Source organism: Platichthys flesus, chromosome 8 (assembly GCF_949316205.1).
Source record: "Platichthys flesus chromosome 8, fPlaFle2.1, whole genome shotgun sequence".
NCBI classification, from domain to species: Eukaryota; Metazoa; Chordata; class Actinopteri; order Pleuronectiformes; family Pleuronectidae; genus Platichthys; species Platichthys flesus.
The window spans coordinates 17,757,140-17,776,169 of NC_084952.1; positions in this window are offsets into that span (position 1 = coordinate 17,757,140).

Consider the following 19,030-nt stretch of genomic DNA (forward strand, 5'->3'; position numbering starts at 1 on the left):
TTGTAATTTTAGAGAGGGTTGGTCATTGTGTGTTACTCACATATTCTGTTGTGTGACCTTTACTGTGACCTTTACTGATTGATCTTTTCTGAGGTCACACAGTGGGACAACGCAGGCGCCAGTTGTGGGAAAGTTGCAGGAAACTTAAAGATATCATAGAGAAATCTAAACAAGTGAACGAGAGAGAAAAGTGACAGGGAGACAAACAGACAAGCATATACTAACCCGGTTCTTCACTCTTTTACCACTCATGATTAAGCTACACAGAGCCAGGAAATCCCTATACATGGTCAACAGAATCTCCTTTTCAAAGCAGTAAGCTATGAAGGCTGTTCAGAGGCGCACAGATAGTGAACCTACCAGTCGTCCAGCTTGTCACGATTAAATACCTGAGAATGTGTGTGTGTCTGGACTGCGGACAGCCAGTGTTACCTTGGGCATTCTGGCACTCTACATGTGTGTGCATTTTCCAGCGCGTGTGCATGTTTGTGTCATGTATATGCGGTTGCCTCCATGTGAGCCCTAAATGCCAGATCCTCAGACTTAATAGGCTCCCATTAAGAAATTATCTCTGGCTTTTGTGCCTTTCCCAAGAAAAACCTAACTACCAATTAAGTGGTTGTGTGCGTAGATGGCCCATTTGCTTGGCTGTTGGTAATTACGGGTTCTCTCAGTGTTTCTTGCTTCTCAAGCCGGCCCTTCTCCTTTTGATTAGGCTCCTCCAGAGTATTACAATCCACAAACTCTGTCACTCTCTCCGAAATTAGCTGTCATTCCAACCGCATGCATTTTTCATCATGCCCTGAGAGGAAGAAGCCGCGGTTGAACCACAGAGCTAGAATGAGGAGACGGAATACAAACTTGGCTGATGCTCTTAAGACGCCCCTGCAAATTCAATCATATCCTTTAGATGTACATTTATGCCATCAAAGAGACTCTATGCATTATAAATAAATGGTCTGCAAACACAGTGTTACCCAGCAGAAGCGTCTCAAGGGTGAATATTGCAGTAGGCTGTGTTTCTTTAACTCTGTGTCCAACAGAGAAGCTGTAAGGAGTGAGCTTCTTGTTATTATGTGAATAGAGCACTGCAGACTTTACACAGGAATTTGTCTCTCATTGTGGTACAGTCCTATAGTCAAGTATTACGGGCATAACCCTGTCGCAAGTAAAGGCAACAACAGAAATTATACTGTAGTCCATACTCAAAGGAAAAACAGTAAGTATAATATATACTATATATGTTCCTTATTGTTTTTTCTAATGTGTTCGTTATGTTCACCCCAATATTTCATCTCTTATTGAACATATTTGCATTATTTTTGTCATTGATATCAGCAGCTTTCAGAGTGGATTCTCCGGACCTCTAGGATGACTTCAGGATGAGACATAGGTGCTGTTTAATTTGACTAATTCTATTTTACTAAATGTACAGTGACAACCATCCAACCACAAACTAATTAGTTAGGGTTTACATTAAAGAAATGAAATGAAAACATCAGAATGTTTATTTTGGCATGATCCCTTTATAATGAAGTGGTTCCTTCACCCTGAGCTCCCTATTTTGCATTAGTCTACAGTGACCCAGAAGGGATGAACCAAATACTGAGAGGACTTTCACCACTTGAATGATACCTGAAGGCCAACGCAGGTTCTCCAACATAATTGAAAGGGGAGCGATCAGGGGAATGGTTGGTTGTAATCTGCTGCTTTACTACTGCCTATAATCCATTGGTAATCCAATTCAATTTACCAATGCTGTCATGGACCTGGGGAAACCAAATGGCTCCAAAAGCTGACATTTTCAACAACAGCAACAAATGTGAGACTCTGTGAATACAGAGGAGGCACAGAAAACTATCTTAGTTTGTTGTCGTTAGTAAAAATGTTTATTAAATTATTCTAAAACAAATTTAATTATTTGCTAAACATCAGCACAAAGTATCTTTAACCAAAGCTTATATTTGAAATCAGCGGACAGGCCTCACTCATTCATCCAGCGTCATGTTGGGAACTTGTATTTCACCCTGTTCGGCTCTTATGGCTGTGCTTCCTCCACTGCTGCCTGTCAAGGTCAATGATTGTAATTCAGGCTATTCATGCTCATCTCCGAGGTGGTCGTCTTTCATGTGGGGACAAGGAGTTGTTTTGAAGACGGGGAGGGAGACAGGAGGAGGTGGGGGAAGGTCGATTGATTAGGAAGATACTTTTGCTGATTAGAGCCATCAATCAGTGTCACAATTATCAGTGTCATCAGCTCGTCTGCTACGAATTTTTGTTGCATCCTGGGACAGACCAACGCCCTCTGTGTGTGTTTGTGTGTGTGTGTGTGTGTGTGTGTGTGTGCGTGTAGCCTCCTCACTATCTAACTCACACTGCCAATTACTCTACCTGATTGGATATATGCAAATTGGACCAAAATTAAAAGCCACCTGCAAGGGGACCCCTCATGGGACAGTTTTGTATACACATACACACATACACACACAGACACACACACACACACACACACACACACACACACACACACACACACACACACACACACACAGTATTATTTCTTCAGCCTTAACCTTCATCTGTCCCAATGGTAGGAAATCATGTCTGTTCTCATACCTGGTGAACACAAACCTGCTATAATTGACAGGACATAGGTGTAATGTTATTAAAGCTACAGTCACATGGACACAAACAGGGAAGAACCTATTTGTTTCACCTCTGAACTATGTGTCTTTCAAACTTATTTTTCTCTCTTTCTCGGTGTCTTCATGATTTTCTCCTCCGCATGTATCAATCAAATTCTATAGCACATCTGCAGTCTCTCCTCAGAGGAGTCTCCAGGTGTGATAAAAATGGTCACTGAACCACTATGACCAGAAGGCACTTCTCCTCTCCCCCGCCCCTTCGTCTCTTCCCTTCTCTTTTCTTCTCCCACCTCTGGAGGATTGGCAGCAGAAATCTCTCCTCCTCTCCCCCGTAGGCAACCCCAGTAAATCTCTCTAAGCTCTGCCTCCCCTGCCATACCTTCAGATTGAAGGCCACCTGCAAAGGTCACTGAGCAGAACTGATCCCCTGTATTCTCTTTATCCCGAAAGGCTGGATGAGACTGGAGAAGAGGGGTGGCCTGGGGCAGGGGGGGAGAGAGGGATGCAGAGGGAGGGGAGAAGAAGAAAGTGAGTGATAGGAGGCCGGAGAGGTGCGGTTAGGGCATGGAGGTGAGGGGAGGGAGCAGGAGAGGAAGACAGGGGGACATGGGAGCTGGCGGAGCGGGAGGGGTAAGAATATAGCCTGAGGCTGGGAAGGAAGCAGGCGCTGCAAGTATTACAGCAGGAAATTACAGCAGACGCCATTTCAAAACTGTATACCAGACTTGTTAAATGTAATCTGCCAGAAATTAGTGACATGCTGAGAGCAAGTGGTTTTCCCTTAGGAGTGTTATATAAGCAGGCGATACAAGAGTTGATAAGTTCATAAGACTTTCGTGTGGAAAGAATTTAAAGATGGAAGGTGTTGATGACAGAGAGTTTATGAGTCTGCCTGTGACACCAAGGAAAACTAATAATAGTGAAAGGAACTACTAATGCTCTATATTTGAGACAGCTCTATCTTCGCTATTCATTGCTATCGATTCAGTCTCTAACGTGAATGAACCAAGTTTGTTATGAAACCTTTTAAACTTGTAATTCTTCTCTTTGACGCAAGCACTTTTTCCACTGGAGAGAAATACTTACATCCGGCATTCGTGTGAAATGGGAATAGATGCAATCGACAGTCACTCGCGGGTCACATGACTCTGCAGTAGATACACGTTTTTATCGGCTCCAGCTCCGATCGGCACTGATGGGAACATGACAGCTGTGCTAATTTCTTCTTCTATCATTATGCAGTCTAGACACCGTGACTGCACCGTTAATGGCTCAATGTTATAACTCACAATTCACTTTTAAGCTATATGAAATATTCTAGTTGCTGTTGTGTTTGAAAGAGTAAAACATTTGGAAGTGTAAAAATTGAAACATTGTCCCTGGTGTTCATGTTGTTCTCTTCTGTTGCATTGGATTCCAGTGCCTTGGTCTCCGAATGGTTGGTTTCCAGCATGTTGGATTCTGATGCTTTGGATCTTTATGTGTTGGCTTCTGGTGCGTTGGTTTCCAGCATGTTGGTTCCCAGCATGTTGGTTCACAGCAAGTGGGATCACAGCCCGCGCATAGACTCGCTAGCTTTGGTGTTAAAGTGATATCAAAGTTGGTACTGGGCAGGAAAACACCATAAGTGCAACTGGGCTAGCCAAATATTGCTCTCCTCACAGCTGTTTCCTTTGAACACCGTTAACACACACTAACACTCAGGAGTGCTATCCTCCAACTAGCCTAGATAACAATAATACCCAATTGTGTACAGTGTGTGTGTATTTAATGTGTAGATGTGTGACTCGTCAGCCGTTAAATGGCTGTTTCTGCCTTTCTTTTGGCATTAAGCGGCTCAGACAGAGGAATATAGATATGAGGAGGAGGAGAAGAAGCCCCAGCAGATGAAGACAGTGTAATAGCTCTGTCCTAAAGAATGAGGGAAGGGGAGAATTGTGCAGTCAGTGCTGGAGAAGGTGATATTCCTCTCTCTTGGGAACCCTTAGCCTTTTAGATTACGTGCTGGTGTTATGATGCTTATTATGTTTGTTGACAGCATAATGGTTGTCAAACATCCTGCAGTCTACAGACTGCATCTAAATATAAGGGAATTGCAGTGTGTGTGGGGGTGGGTGTTGGGTTATCCATGCGCTGTATATGCTTTTGTGCACATGGAGGCAAATGTGTGTCTTTTTTTCCCTCTATATTCGTGGCTACTGATTGAAGCTAACAAGGTCGGCTATTGCATGCAAGCCCCCATACATCTCTGTCTGGTCCCATCCGCTGTCTAACCCATTTGCGCGTGCCATTTTGCCTGTGTAATTTCTCTCTGTAATGAAAGTTCCTCTGCCCATCAGTGGTTGAAAATGATACAGGAAATATTAATAAGGTCCCCTTTTTAACCAAATTACATTCTATCAGAGCTGGGATTAAATTAGCAACCGCCAAGGTGTGTGGGAACAAAGCTAATGGAATTGGATGACAGCATCCGTCAATCAACAAACCATTTAGGTCATTCCCATCCGACCTTGTTCCCCCTACTCTTATCAATCTGGTGCACACGTGCAAAAGTGGCATAGCTCGGGGAGGGGCACCAGAATGTTAAATCGGCCTTCTGCTTAACGGATGCAGCTCTTATACAACAATGCACACGGGAGAGAAAGAAGGAAACCCTGTGGAACACCAGGTTCAGATGCACATTTGAACAGTGCCCTGTATAACTGCACTCAGTGGTGATATTGTAAATGATATATTTGCCGTGGCCGACCAAGGTAAAGCTCGGGATCGCCTCAGACGGTGTCAGCAAACACATTTTCCTCCTACAGAGTTATCTCTGAAAAACAAGCACCCGGGCAAAGAGCGACCATTATGCTGCAGACACTGGCTTCAATGAGGGTACATGGTTTTTGCCATGCGTTTGTGCAGCTGCAGTCATTTAGAGTTCATCAGAGATAAAGGGAGTGTGTGCATGTATTCCTGCAGAGAGACAGTATGGATGCTGTGGATGAAGGTATATCTTGTGCTGCTGATAAGAAATATATCTTTTAATAGTAGGGAAATGATTTGGACTGACTAGCAACCGCTTCTTTCGTAATTGTCGTTTGATTACAAAAAATGTTTAATGCCGATGTGCAGGCTGCATCGCAGTCATCCTTTAATTTGCCTCTCTAATACGTTCCTCTTTCTTCTCCTGTTCTCACTCAGGCACATGCACTTTCTTTTTGTCTCCCCAGGTGTGCGTTGGTCCAGGTGTACGTCTTCACGGGAGCTCATCACTGCTCTAATGAGAATGATCACTGCTCATCTGTCTTCATCCACATCCAACAGAGAGCACCTGCTACTATCTGTGTGAGTGTGCGTGTTTGTGTGCAGATTAGTTTTCGTGTTTCTCCCGACATACTTTTCACAATAGTTGCTGCATATTCAGCTAATGCACAGTGTCTATATCACTTGTATGTCCCCAGGCTGGACTAATGCTCAAGCTGCACATATATTTATATAGTGATACTTGACATCGACTTGTGAACAGGAGTCTTTGTTTGAGAGCCAGAGCTGAACAATTGCTAGGCCACTGGGAACTTCTCCACGGGAATGAGGTTGTTTTGATTTAACCCTCCAACAGACATTATTTGTCACCCGCTTCTGTCAGCGGAGGTGGTTTGTCTTCAAATGAATCAGAAGAATGAATCAAACCGCAGCGAGCTGTCAGTGAAACAGTTTGAGGGAAAGTTGTAAACTGAGAAAAAAAACCTGATCAACTTTTTAAGGACCCCTATTACTTTCACCCATGTGGTATTTTGAGCTAAAGTTCAAGGCTTGAACTAATGCCACTGTAAGACTGACAGGTTGAAGGTCAGCCACACTGAATGATACTGAGTAAGACTCTCCAACATACTGCTCCTGATTTCTACACTTGAAGACTACCTAAAATACTTTTGTCTTTGTGGAACTATAGATTTGCAGTAACCAGTTTGTGTTAGCAGGACATAGACGGTAAAACTTTTACACACAATAAGTAGATTTTGCCATTAGGATATTAGTTTGCAGCACATTCAATGCAAGTCATCCCAAAAAATCGTATCAAAAGATAGTAAAACGTGTTTTGGCACACACAATAAAGCACTAATTTCTGTATTGTAACAGAAGGTAGGAGAAACTAAATGGACCAAGGTGTACCACGATAGGTGGGACAGCCTTTGTTGCCAAATGTGGAGATCAGAATGTGTGGTGAAAAACTGTGTTGCCTGCTTCAGAGCCTAATTGCTTGAGGAACAAATTCATATTTGGATCTATTTCTTGAGAAATGAGAGGGACAATACTGTTACAATAATGGCAACAGTTCAATTGAGTAGGCAGGTGGGCACCTCTGGCCGCCCACAATCTTATTGGCCTTCTTTAACATTTAACGTCCTTGCTGCTGTGTCAGTTTGTCTTTTGCTTCAGCGACATTGGAAGCACAGTAAAACCGGTTACATTTAGTTGTTGAATGATAACAGTTCAAAAGAAAAAACCTTCTTTGTCGTGTCCTTGTAATCGTTAGATGAGATAGAAATTAGCTGCCCCCAGAGGCTTAAAGATTGAATTAATGCAGCATTTAAATGTTTATGCATAGTGTTGAGCACTTTTGGATTAATACTAAAGACCTGAAACTCTGACTTTAAGATGTGTTTCATGAGCCACTATATAGTGTTGCAGCTTCTGAGAAGACTTTGTGATCACTGTTTTATCATCTGTTGTCGTGGTGCCCTTAAGCAAGACATTTCACCCCCTGACCTGCTCTGTTTAATGTCCAAAAGCTCAAACTCTGGTTGTTAAACTTTTAATTATGAACTCATTATCCTGAGTAATAATAAAATCATATTACCGAATAAGATACTAAGCCTTTGTTTCTATAGTACTTCTCTAAACAACGGTACAAAATGCACAGGGATAAAATAGCACAGAACAAAACAAGACAAAAGAGTACCGAGAACATAACATAACACAAAGAAAATCCGGCATTCAAATTCAAAATAAAAAAACAGGTTGACTGATCGAAATCTCCTCAGACAAGGAAATCTAGATCAAAATCCTGGTAACCTTAAGTTACCAGTTTTGTATTAAAGGAACTACAAGCAAGTGTTGGTTGTTATATATCAGATTATGGCTCTGAGCGCAGAGAGTTGGTATCTCCACAGCAACGCAGAGAAAATATCAACATTGTCATATTACATGGTTGTAGCTGGGACTCTCTCCAGGCCCCCTGTGACCATCAAAGGATAAGTGAAGGATTTGACTTTGCCAGCTTTTCCTCTCCCGAGATATCTGACGCTGTGTTATTTAAGATCTCATTCATATATGGAACATGATGCAAAGTTGCTGTTTACGTATTAGCCCCTGACTCATGAACGGCCCTGCGAGATGTTCAATGTCTCCCTCCTCCACCTCCCTCTTTCTTTCTGAGGCGTCATCGTATCAGGTGGTTACTCTCTTTAGTGCACCAAGGCTTTTGTTGTACAAGCTTTGACTCGAGAGCTACTTGACTTTTTCCTGAAGACTCCTGAGACAAGTGTGTGTGGGCGTGCTTGTGTGTGTGTAATTCATGAGTTTAGACTGTGATGATCACGTCTGCTCTCCACCTACTTTAATCAAGCAGCCTTGCGGGACCTCTTCGCTTTGAAATGTGCTTTTTTTCCCTTTTTTTTATTGTACACCGCACTGCACTCGGAAATGTGTTTACTTAAAACTGAGACGGGAATGGAAGCAAAACAACAGAGATTGTATTAACCCTCCCCCCAGAGGCCGTGTCAACTGGCTATTGCCGAAGTCTAAGTAGATTTTATGTAAAACTCACAGTCCATGCTGTCAGTATTGACCAAACGACAAAACGCTTGTTCATTTTTTCCTCAATCCAATTAGTTTTCTTGTGGCTTTCTGACAGCTCGTTTATATATGTGAGCGAGTGCACGGTGCTGAATGGGTAATTGTGCACTTAGCGTAGGCCTACAATTGTGTGGAGAATCTTGTTATACCTGAGTTTGCACAGGAATACAAACTGAATTGATTTAGATCGGAGATTAATAGGGGAACATTGTGATGGGCTATTGATTGCTTTCTATGATCAAATGAAATTAAAGCTGATGAATGCAGTACACAGAGCGGTGGCCTCTGACTGTACTCTCTTCTTCCTGCTCCATTTACACCAATGATTTGTTGGAAGTGGAATTTTTTTTAAGTTTGAGTTTCTTTAGCTGATATAAAGGTTACTATACGTGCGGAAAGTTTTGTGTCACCATATGATCGCTGTCTTTCGATAAATCGATCAAACTCTGTTGTATAGCCCATATTCACAAATAACAGTTTTGCTTGTAGGGTTTACCAAGATGTCACATCCTCTGCCCTTAACCCTCAACAAGTGAGCAAAACGAAGAAATCATTCTAGAGACTTTAAAGAGAGCTGCAAGTGAGGGATTGTTCTCCCAGCATGGAAAGGAGGGCAATAGATGTTGCGTGTAGCAGAGCACGTCAACCAAACTAGGTCCACTATACATGACCCTGTGGGCGCAGCCACAGTGAGATGAAGAGGGAAAGGACAAAAGAGATGTTTTCCATGGGGGCCAAGTGTTGCCTGACAATCTAGGTCTACTGCAGAAAATCTAAGAACTGTAGTTTATATATTTGGTGTTGGAACCAGCAGCTAAATAGTTCTAGAGCTCTATTTTCTCACTTCAATGTTATCCTCTGTAAATAATATATTGCATCATAAAAATGGAGGAGTTTTTCATCAGGAACACACTTTTATTTATCTGAAATCAGCATCAACAATTTGCAGGTGTCTTGCATTTTTCAGTGTCCACTAACAGGGCGTTAATAAATCAGCACCGACAACAGAAAACAGCAGCTTGATCTTCATTCAAAAGGTTGCCGTTCAGTTGGCCGTTCCTCCAGGTGCACAGTGCTTGCTTGATACAGAGACATGAGTGGCCATGACAGTGACGGAGGGAAAAGGTCAAATATGACACAGCATCTAAGAAGTAGGGGAACATGACAAGCACTCATGTCGTTTTCTGTCCATAATGGGTGAGTAACATTTAAACACTGGGAAACGACTTCATCACTGCGCTCAAGAATTCCAGGTGGTGGATTCTAATGAGCAAACGTTGAAAAACCTGCATCTATTTGTCATCGAGAGAGGCATTCAAAAAATCACAAATTACAAACACCGGTAGAGAACAGTCGGCAATGCTAAAAATGAGGATGCACAGAAGCTGTCTGCATCGGCTAAAGATCACGATGAGCAGTATATACCTGACACATTCCATTTTGCCCCTGCCAGACAACACATGCAATAATGATCGAGTTCCACGGGGATGTTTAAGTTCATCTTCAAGCTAATGAGTCTTAAGTGCTCTGCAGACTATGGAGGAAATTATCATTTGTTTTACTTAATGCATACATACAGCCTTTCTGCCAGACAGATCCGACCCTTTAGGCTGACGATCTTGTTCAGCCTCCAGCTGCCAGGTCAATGGGGTTGCGTTACCCTGTCCAGCTCTGTGTCTTCCAGGCGGGCTGACACGAGCCATCCTTGGCCTCGTGTCTCACTCAGTACCAGTCCTAGGTCCAGGAGAAGCCATTAAATAAGCAATTAACATGCCCAGTCAAAGAATGATGAAGCTGAGGGGAGGGTTTCCACAGTGTGCAGTGACTAAAGGGCTTAAGCTCTGGCTCTTTAGTGCCTTTAGTCTTTGAAACTGTACGTCATGCATTAGAAATCCTTATTGATGGCTAGTTTGTTTCCATGTTTAGCTGCTTTCAGACAGGCACTGATCGAGAGGCTGTATGTGAGAACACAAACATCTGAGTGAGAGGCTCTGGACATTCTGCCCATTCTAACACACATTGGACACATAACTACAAAAAAAGGATGGAGAAAAGGAGCCATACAGGTTGAAGATAAGATGTCAAAAGGATTGGAAAGACAACAATGGTGTCAATGAGCTATTAACAAAAAACACCTGATCTGTGATGTGGATTTATACATTACATGCTGTCTCCATCATGCCTAGCCACCCCTCACCTGAACGCTCTGGATATGTCTGTGTTGTTGTGAACGCCTCTGCCCACAGAAGCTCCTGCTGCTTTGTACAAAAACCACATTGTGTGCATATTCATCTATGAAAACATTTTTTGTCTCATAAAAGTTGGAACTAGCTGAATAGAATGCTGCATTTTTCCATGCGACTCAGGACCCGGCAACTTTTCTAATCAGGAACAGGAGATTGCTCTGTATCATTTAAATTGTATTCAGCTGTGGAAGAAAGGAAAACCAACAGTTTTAATGTTAGGGTTTCATAATTGAGCCAGCAAGCTGGTGTGTGCACAAAGGCCTCTGCCAGTACCCTCTGACATGAACAGAATGTCAAAGATATCTCAAAGCGCTGCCTAATACCTGGCTACCATCATCCTTCTTTTGGTTTTTCCTCACTGGCAGATTGTGGGCGAGTAAACGGTACCTCTACCGCTTCAAAGGGTCCTTTTTCATTTGATAAGACGAGTGTGGAGGCTGTGTGTAGCCTAACGCAAACATTGAGCTAAGCTTGTTATGGTAACCCTGCTCTGGACCAGTGTCCTCATTAGATCCAGTTCCCCTACGGTCTTTGTGTGTATGTAAAGAGTCATGTCACGTACAGGACCTGGCAGGATCTGTACATGAGTGTGCGTCTGTGTGATTGTGGGTTTTTAGCTTCATCACAGCCGCCCGTAGGCAGGCCACTCTCCAAGAACGATAAATACAGCCGCAATGTGATGCTAATGAAGACAGATAGGGGCCGAGCCTGCACAAGAATGGGACAGAGAGGAAAAGATGAAAGAGAAATATACAGTGAGTACCCCTCGACACCGCTGCAGGTTAGAATGTAATTGTTCCCTGCTTGACTATCACTATGCGGTATCTAAAGTGGAGCAAACAGACTTACCCCAAGGCCAAACTCCCACCGTGTCGCTGACTTTGCTTATGTAACACAATCTCGGGGTGACTGATGGAATTAGTCTGGGAATGTTTTTGTGTAAGATGGGAAGTGAAGGAGGGGTGCGCTTGATAGGCGGGCACACACATGTGGCGAAAAGTGAGGGCGACTGGCAGCCGTCCTTATTACTGTCCACAGGCAGGACTGGAGTGCCCTATTAGACGAGCATTACTGCTGCTGATGGGAATCTGTACTGTAACATAGACACAAACAAGACGGAGAGATCTGGGAACCTTGCCAGGGCCGCAGTGCCAGGGCCTCCGGGGAATGGGTGAGATGAGGCTCTCCGCCCTGATCGCCACACTCCTCCGGCTGGGTCAGGGTGCCTAAGTAGCGGCTGGTGTGTCAGCGTGCCATCTTCAGTTCCCCTGGAGCTAAGACGTGTTCACCTAATTAAAACCTCTCTTCCCTGCTAGCCGCCGGGAGACATGGGTAAAGGAATCTAGTGACAGGGATGGTGAGGGAGGGAGAGTAGGGAGGAAATAGGCGAGCACATCAATGACAGAGACAGAGGCCAGCCACACAGGGAGGGAGCAGAGAAATAAAGTGGCTAGAGGAGAATTTTGCAGCTGAGAAGCAAAAAGGTACGATAAACATAAATACAGTGCTCTAGAGGAGGGGTCAGAAACCAAGTCAGTCCGGCTCATTTAGAAGTTTTTTCAGTTTCTTTGTGGTGGTGGATTGAAAAGAACGAAAAGAATGTGGAGTGCGGATAGGAGAGGGAGTGATTTTTTTATATTTCAGTTGCTCATTCTGTTTTTCTTATCAAACCCCAATGCAGGGTTTGGCATCCAAGGCTGAGCAAACATTGACAGAATAAGAGACAGAAGAGAAGAAATTATTGGGAGAGGCTAATGAGTACATTGTGCATAGATTGCAAGGTGCAGAACAGAAAGCGTTGCTAGTTGGGAAATGTTGTTGTATCGTGCCAGAAACTTAAAATTTTCAAATTTCGAGAAAAAATAACGTACTTGACCGGAATAGGGAAGGGACCAATATTACCAGTATTTCGGGGCTGATATTCTGAAACGAGTTAGTGGACAGAAACGACCCTGTTCCAGGCACAAGGCTCTTATTTTGATACATGGGAGAGGAAGCACTTGTATTAAACTTACGAAATCATCCCAAACATGATTGGCTGAATGCAGACGTATGGGTCCATATTCATATTCCTCCTCACAACCTGCATGAGTTGATGGAAAGATCGACATTTTACTATCCAGATTACAACATATTATACTTAGTGTCACAAAATCATCATACGTCATGCATTATTGGTCGTACATCATAAGGGAGGCAAAATGATCAGATGAATACAATAATGATCGTACATCTGGCAACATTGAGCAATGAAAGGAGAGAAAAACAAAGAAGGAGTCACAATAGTACTTGATAATTAGCACAACACCACAGTCAGAGTTATGCATCTCAAATACTTCTGAATAGTTCTGCACAAGGCTACTTTGTATCTTGGCCTCCTCCCACTAGAAACAGAATAACATTGTCTGAACAATATTCTAAAAAGCTGAGTTCAGGGCTGATGGAGGAGGTGGGATGTTTTCAACAAATTGCTTGTGAAATAAAAAAAAACAGCTCAACATAGAACAAGGCGAAAAAACAGTTTGATATATGCTGCAATAGACTTGTCTGATTAATGCTCCGTGTTTGGTGAGTAGATTGTAAAAACCCTGTATGTACTGCTAGCTGCAGTTTAGTAGGAATATTGGTGCAAATAGCTAGCCTCTGGCCTAGGGTAATCTAGCTGTTTCCCCATTTCCATTCATTTTTAAGTGAAGCTAAACCACTGCTGTAACTTCATATCAATGAAACAGAGCTGAGAGGAACTACCTCTCTACAATGAAGCAATTAGGTGTAGCCTACTTCCTGAAATGGTGAAAATTGACCAATTACTCAGAATCTCTTAGCCCTATTGTCTGACACACATCCTGTGAAGATCAAACTTATTTTAACAGATACAGCCCTGTATATAGTAACATTGGTTTTAATGACTACCTTCCAGCTGCAGAGTATGACTCTATGTTCTGTTCTCTAAAATGTACAGCTGTGTTTTGGAGGAGAAAAGATTTCTGCATTGATTTCTCATGGTTCGAAACTGTATTTTGGTTCAGAGAGGTTAGGAGAAGAAGAGATAGTGTCTTTTGAGGGTAGCAGCTAGTACTTATTTTGAAGGTTGCAGCTACAGCACTCAAGGAGTAGACAAATACAGCGCAGGTTGGATGCACAATTTGAAACACCTTACAATATGTGCCCTCAAACACTGTTTAAATGATCACAGCACTGGGAATCCACACGGCAACTGTGCATCTCCCACAACCTGCCAGCTGAAAACCATTCCTTCACCATCCTTCCGTGGCTTTGCTGTGGATTATTGTCGTCTTTTGCAGGTAAGAAATGGGAAGAGGTGTGAAATTTGCGTCACTATGGAGGATTTGTTTGAAACTGAAAAGTGTCCTTGGAGATGTTTAGTCATTTCAACCAGTTCTCGGGTTATTTTTGCTGAGGTACTTAATTCATTGTTTACCTCAGCCTTTGCAAATTACCTCTCACTGAAATCTAAAGTGTTTTTCTTTTCTTCCAAGGAACGGGTATGGAGGAGGGCTCAGGTGTATAGACGCACAACCGGTGGGATTCGACTGGCTGTCCGGACAGGTTGCCATGGCGAAGGCGGTGATTAAAGCTATTAAATCAGCAGGTGTAGGGTTAAATGGGAGCTCCGACTGTTCCTTCTGTCACAAATTAAACAGAAAGGTGGGGGGAGAGATAGGGAGGTGGTGGGGGGGGGGGGTTGTACGATGAGATGTGGGAAAAATGGAATTTAATGGAAAAAAAATGCAGCGAGACAAAGAAAAAAATGCGGGAAAAAAGACTCAAGTGCTGGTGAGCGAAATGTGATTAGTTGTGCTCAAAGCACGGCAGGGTCCTACCTAATTGATTTCTTTTTACAGCAGATGAAATAAAAGGTTACGGTGCTCCAACAATAACCTTCCTATCTATGCCCAGACAGGGGGCTTTATCACACTGTAAAAGACAAAGGGCTCGTTCATCATCGCGGTCTGATGTGTACCACAGGCACTCATGGTGGGAGGCAGGAAGAGTGTGCGTGTGCGTGTGTGTGTGTGTGGAGGACAAGGAAAGAATGAAACAAAATATAACACAAATATAGTGTTTTAGCAGAGTGACATGTTAATTGGCCCTACTGCAGGTGCAGCTGTCTGGGAAACAGGCATCCAAGGCCGACCTGTTCTGATCAGTATAGCTTCACTTCACCTCTTTGCTTCAGAGAGACAATCAATACAATATAATGATGTTAACAAACACATGTTCAGGGGAAGCTGGTGCACAGAAACACTACATCAGGACACAGTGACTGCCAATCACCATCAGTCCCAGTGCAAAGTGACAGCCGAGGAGCATGGACACGGTGACATGACCGACCCAGGATCCGAAGAGCAGGAACAATAAGTATGAAGCATAACTATGGCACAGAAAGTCTTACATGTACTTGGATTATATACAACATTGGATGTTTAAGAACAGAGGTGGACCGAAGCACATTTACTGCACTCTAGTAAATCCAGATTTTTTAAAACTGTAATTAAAGTGGGATATTTACTTCTCTATTTTTATTTGACAGCTGTATGGTTGCCGGTTACTTTGTATATTGCTATTTTACCCACAAAGATAGATGAGTTTATAAAAAAATGATTTATTTCTATTGATCAAATCAATCATCAGTCAGAGCCGGCTTGACTGCAAGGCCCAGGAGACAAAATGGTCTATTTTCTTTCCAAGAATCAGGTTGTATATGAGGCCTTGAACAAAATTATGATAAATGCATCATTCTGAAAACAGACACTTTTTAGACATGTTCGCCCTTTGCAATTTCAGAAAGGTGACTGCACTACACACTCAAAGCGCTTCTAGAAGCCGCATTCACCAGATCTCACACACACATTCATGCGGCTCTTCTATATGCAACGCTTTTTCTACCACCCATTAATACGTTGTCAGAGCAGCCATCAAGGGCCACTTCGGGTTCAATGTCTTGCCCAAGGACACTTTTGAATGCAGACTGGAGGGAGCCAGGGATTAAACCACCAGCCCTTTGGTTATTGAATGAGCCGGTCTATCTCCCGAGCCACAGCAGCACACTCTACACCTGATCAATCCTCATTCGAAAGGTTTTTATGATCTGGCTACATGGGGGAATAATGGGCACCTCAGCCTTTCCTCATGGGCTCCCACAGAAAGTCTGTTTCTAATTTGATTATATGCAACACTTTATTTTAAAGAATATTCACCGTGTAAGCAGAGCATCCTCTTAAACATTCAATGTGTTCAACTCAAGTCAAGGCATGTTTGGGATTAAACAAGCATGTACTGCAGCAGACACTTTAAGGACCTTATATTCTTTCTTTTGTTGTGTATAGGGCGGTGTGGCCTAGTGGTTAGAGTGGTGGTTCTTTAACAAGAAGGTTGCCGGTTCAAACCCCACTCTCTCCCATCTGCATGCCGAAGTGTCCTTGGCGAGATACTGAACCCCTAAATGGCCCCCTCATGAATGTTGAGTGTACTAATTGTAAGTCGCCTTGGACAGAAGCGTCAGCCAAAATGAAATGTAATGTGTAAGTGATCCACTAAATATTAAACATATGTGTGATCAAATAAACTACCACAAAGCATCTACAGTGCTCTGTAGAGCCACTGAAGTGGTAGTTCAAATCATCTCATTCTTGACCAAAGCAGCATTACAATGCTTTTCATACATCACTGCATTACTAATTATTGTCCAATCATAGAATAAGTAAAAAAAAGTATGAATTTTACATGAATATTTTTGCAAATTGCTAGTGCTGGTTACACTGCAATAAGATATCTTAATATGCCACCACTGCAAAATATAATATTATAATTATATAATATATAATGGCAGCATCTTATACTCCGGTGCAAATTTACAAAATTTGTATTTTCATCCCAGAAAGAGGTACATCTGTCTGCCATAGCCCATGCTTGGAAAACAAGTGAAGTGTTTTGCTGAGAGGTGTGTGTCTGTGTGTGTTTGTGTGTCTGTGTGTGTGTGTGTGTATGTGTGTGTGTGTGTGTGTGTTTGCGTGCGTGTGTGTGCATGTGTGCACGTGTGTGCGCGCCCGCGCACGTGCGCAAGAGAAGGGAGATGAGAGTAAGACTTCTGAGTGCAGGAGCTGTTGATTGTGTGTGAGAGCTCTGAGAAAGGGTGCAGAGAGCATCTATCTGTATCATTCACTCTAAAAGCCTGGAGAGATGGAAAGGATGGATGGGAGGACAAGTAGAAGTCAATAAAGAGATGGCTGGAATGGAGAGAGAGGAGATGAGAGTAGTTCAATGTGAAGATGACTTAGAGTTATCTAGGGTGGGGACGGAGAAAAATGGAGGGAGAGAGCAGCGCATGTGGCGGCGGAGGAAAAGAGAAAGCCAGGTACCTCGGGAGAGAATAAAGTGTGGGGAGAAGAATTTGGCAGGGTAAGAAGCAGGAGTGATAAACAGAAATGTGGTCGTAAGACAGCGGATGGGAGGGGGGGCACTGCAAGAGAGAACACGACACAAAGATGTACCGGGGAATTGAAGAGCACCTCCTTACACTCACACACAACACACAGCTTCTACACCAGACTACATTATCCTCAGCCTGTCTCATTAAACATCTTCAAAAAGCCGATGTGAAATTTAGGCCACGCGTCTAGCCTCCGCCAGGAAATACATACATTCACCTTTGCACCTCCTGCTGTGCTCCAGAGTTGACTTTACTGAGCCTGCTAGGCCCGAGTGTTTGCACTGTCCTCACAAAGCCAGAGGTTACACTTTGGAATCACTGCTCAACCCGACCGCCTGTCACTGTGGACGGCGCCATAAGAGACGGGAAGAAGTTTCAACTACCAGGTGATTGAGAGTGAAGAGGTCATCTCATTCTCACTCCTCACACATCTGTAATTCATTGCTCAATAATGAATGGCATGTGTTGCTCTGAAGTGGGAGCTGTGGTGGATATACTGCGCCACGCTGGTGTGTCCTGCTCCAAGCTGATTGAAGTCCACTGCATATAAACCCACTTCACATAGGGGTTTTCTAAAATGTATTAGCTGGAACGAGCATCCACTGGTTCGTCTGTCATCTGTGATACAAACGGAGAGGACAGCTCTCAGGCAAAAAGCTAAAAAAAAAACACATATTAGCCACTAAGCCAAGGAAAACCACCACCAACATTATCCATCTGCTAAAAACGCATTGCAGGTTGATCCATCCAGAAAGGGCCTACAGATAGGTCAGAGGTCTGAGAGTAAATCCTCAAATTTGTGCTGTGCTAAATGGAGCATTATGCAATGTTTGGCGTCTCTAACTGAGGGCTGTTACTGAACATCTTGTCCCGTCGCTAATCCTGCCAACAGCAAGCAGCCAGGGAGCGAAACTAACTCTGACCCTCAATACATGCACACGCTAATGGAGATATGGGAATAGGCACACAGGCAGCCACAGGGAAACACACTCAGACACACTGCATGGACAGTAAAAGCATGTTCATCTGCAGAAACATGCAAACAAGCTAATGTGCACAGGGGCGCTATGAAAGTAATAAGCGGGCCCCGGGCAAAAAGCTATGTGGGGGTCCCTATCGAAATCTAAGTAGCCCCCCCTCACATAAAGAAACACATGATTCACAATAGTCGTCCATCAGATCTCTAAAATCTTGACCTTTTGAACTTTGTGTTGTTGCTTTCTCCTGTTTAGCACATCTGTGGATCAGCAACAGGAGCTTTAGTCCTGTTGCCTTACCTTTTTTTTCTTTTTTTTTTCTTTTAAATGTATTTTATCTGTGTTATGTGATTTTTGTGTGTCTTGTGACTGTTGACATTTTTTTGTATGCTGCTGTCTTGGCCAGGCTTCCCTTGGAAAAGAGGTCATTGTATCTCAACGGGACCGACCTGGTTAAATAAAGGCAAATAATAAGAAAAAAGGTGGGGGGGGGGAATTACCAGCACCGACGCTCTATGTGCATCACACGGCAAAACTGTAATTTAGCTCTGACGTATTTTGAGTAGCGCACAGATTTTATTACTTCAAGCTCATGAAATAGATGGATTTCTATACGCTTCAGTAAGAAAACAACATTCCCTGAACATTTTCACTTATTCACATTTTTTCTGCTTTAAATTCAATCAAGTCCCAGATAGTAAATTACCCATTTCTTAAATACATACGCTGGATGATTTCTATTCATCAGAGAAAATCCTCATGCTGCAACCAGCAGGGGATACTGGCGTGTTAATGGATAATAAATCTATATTTAAGGATATAGCAGAGCGGAAATCCAATTTATGTCAGGGCTCTCCACCCTAT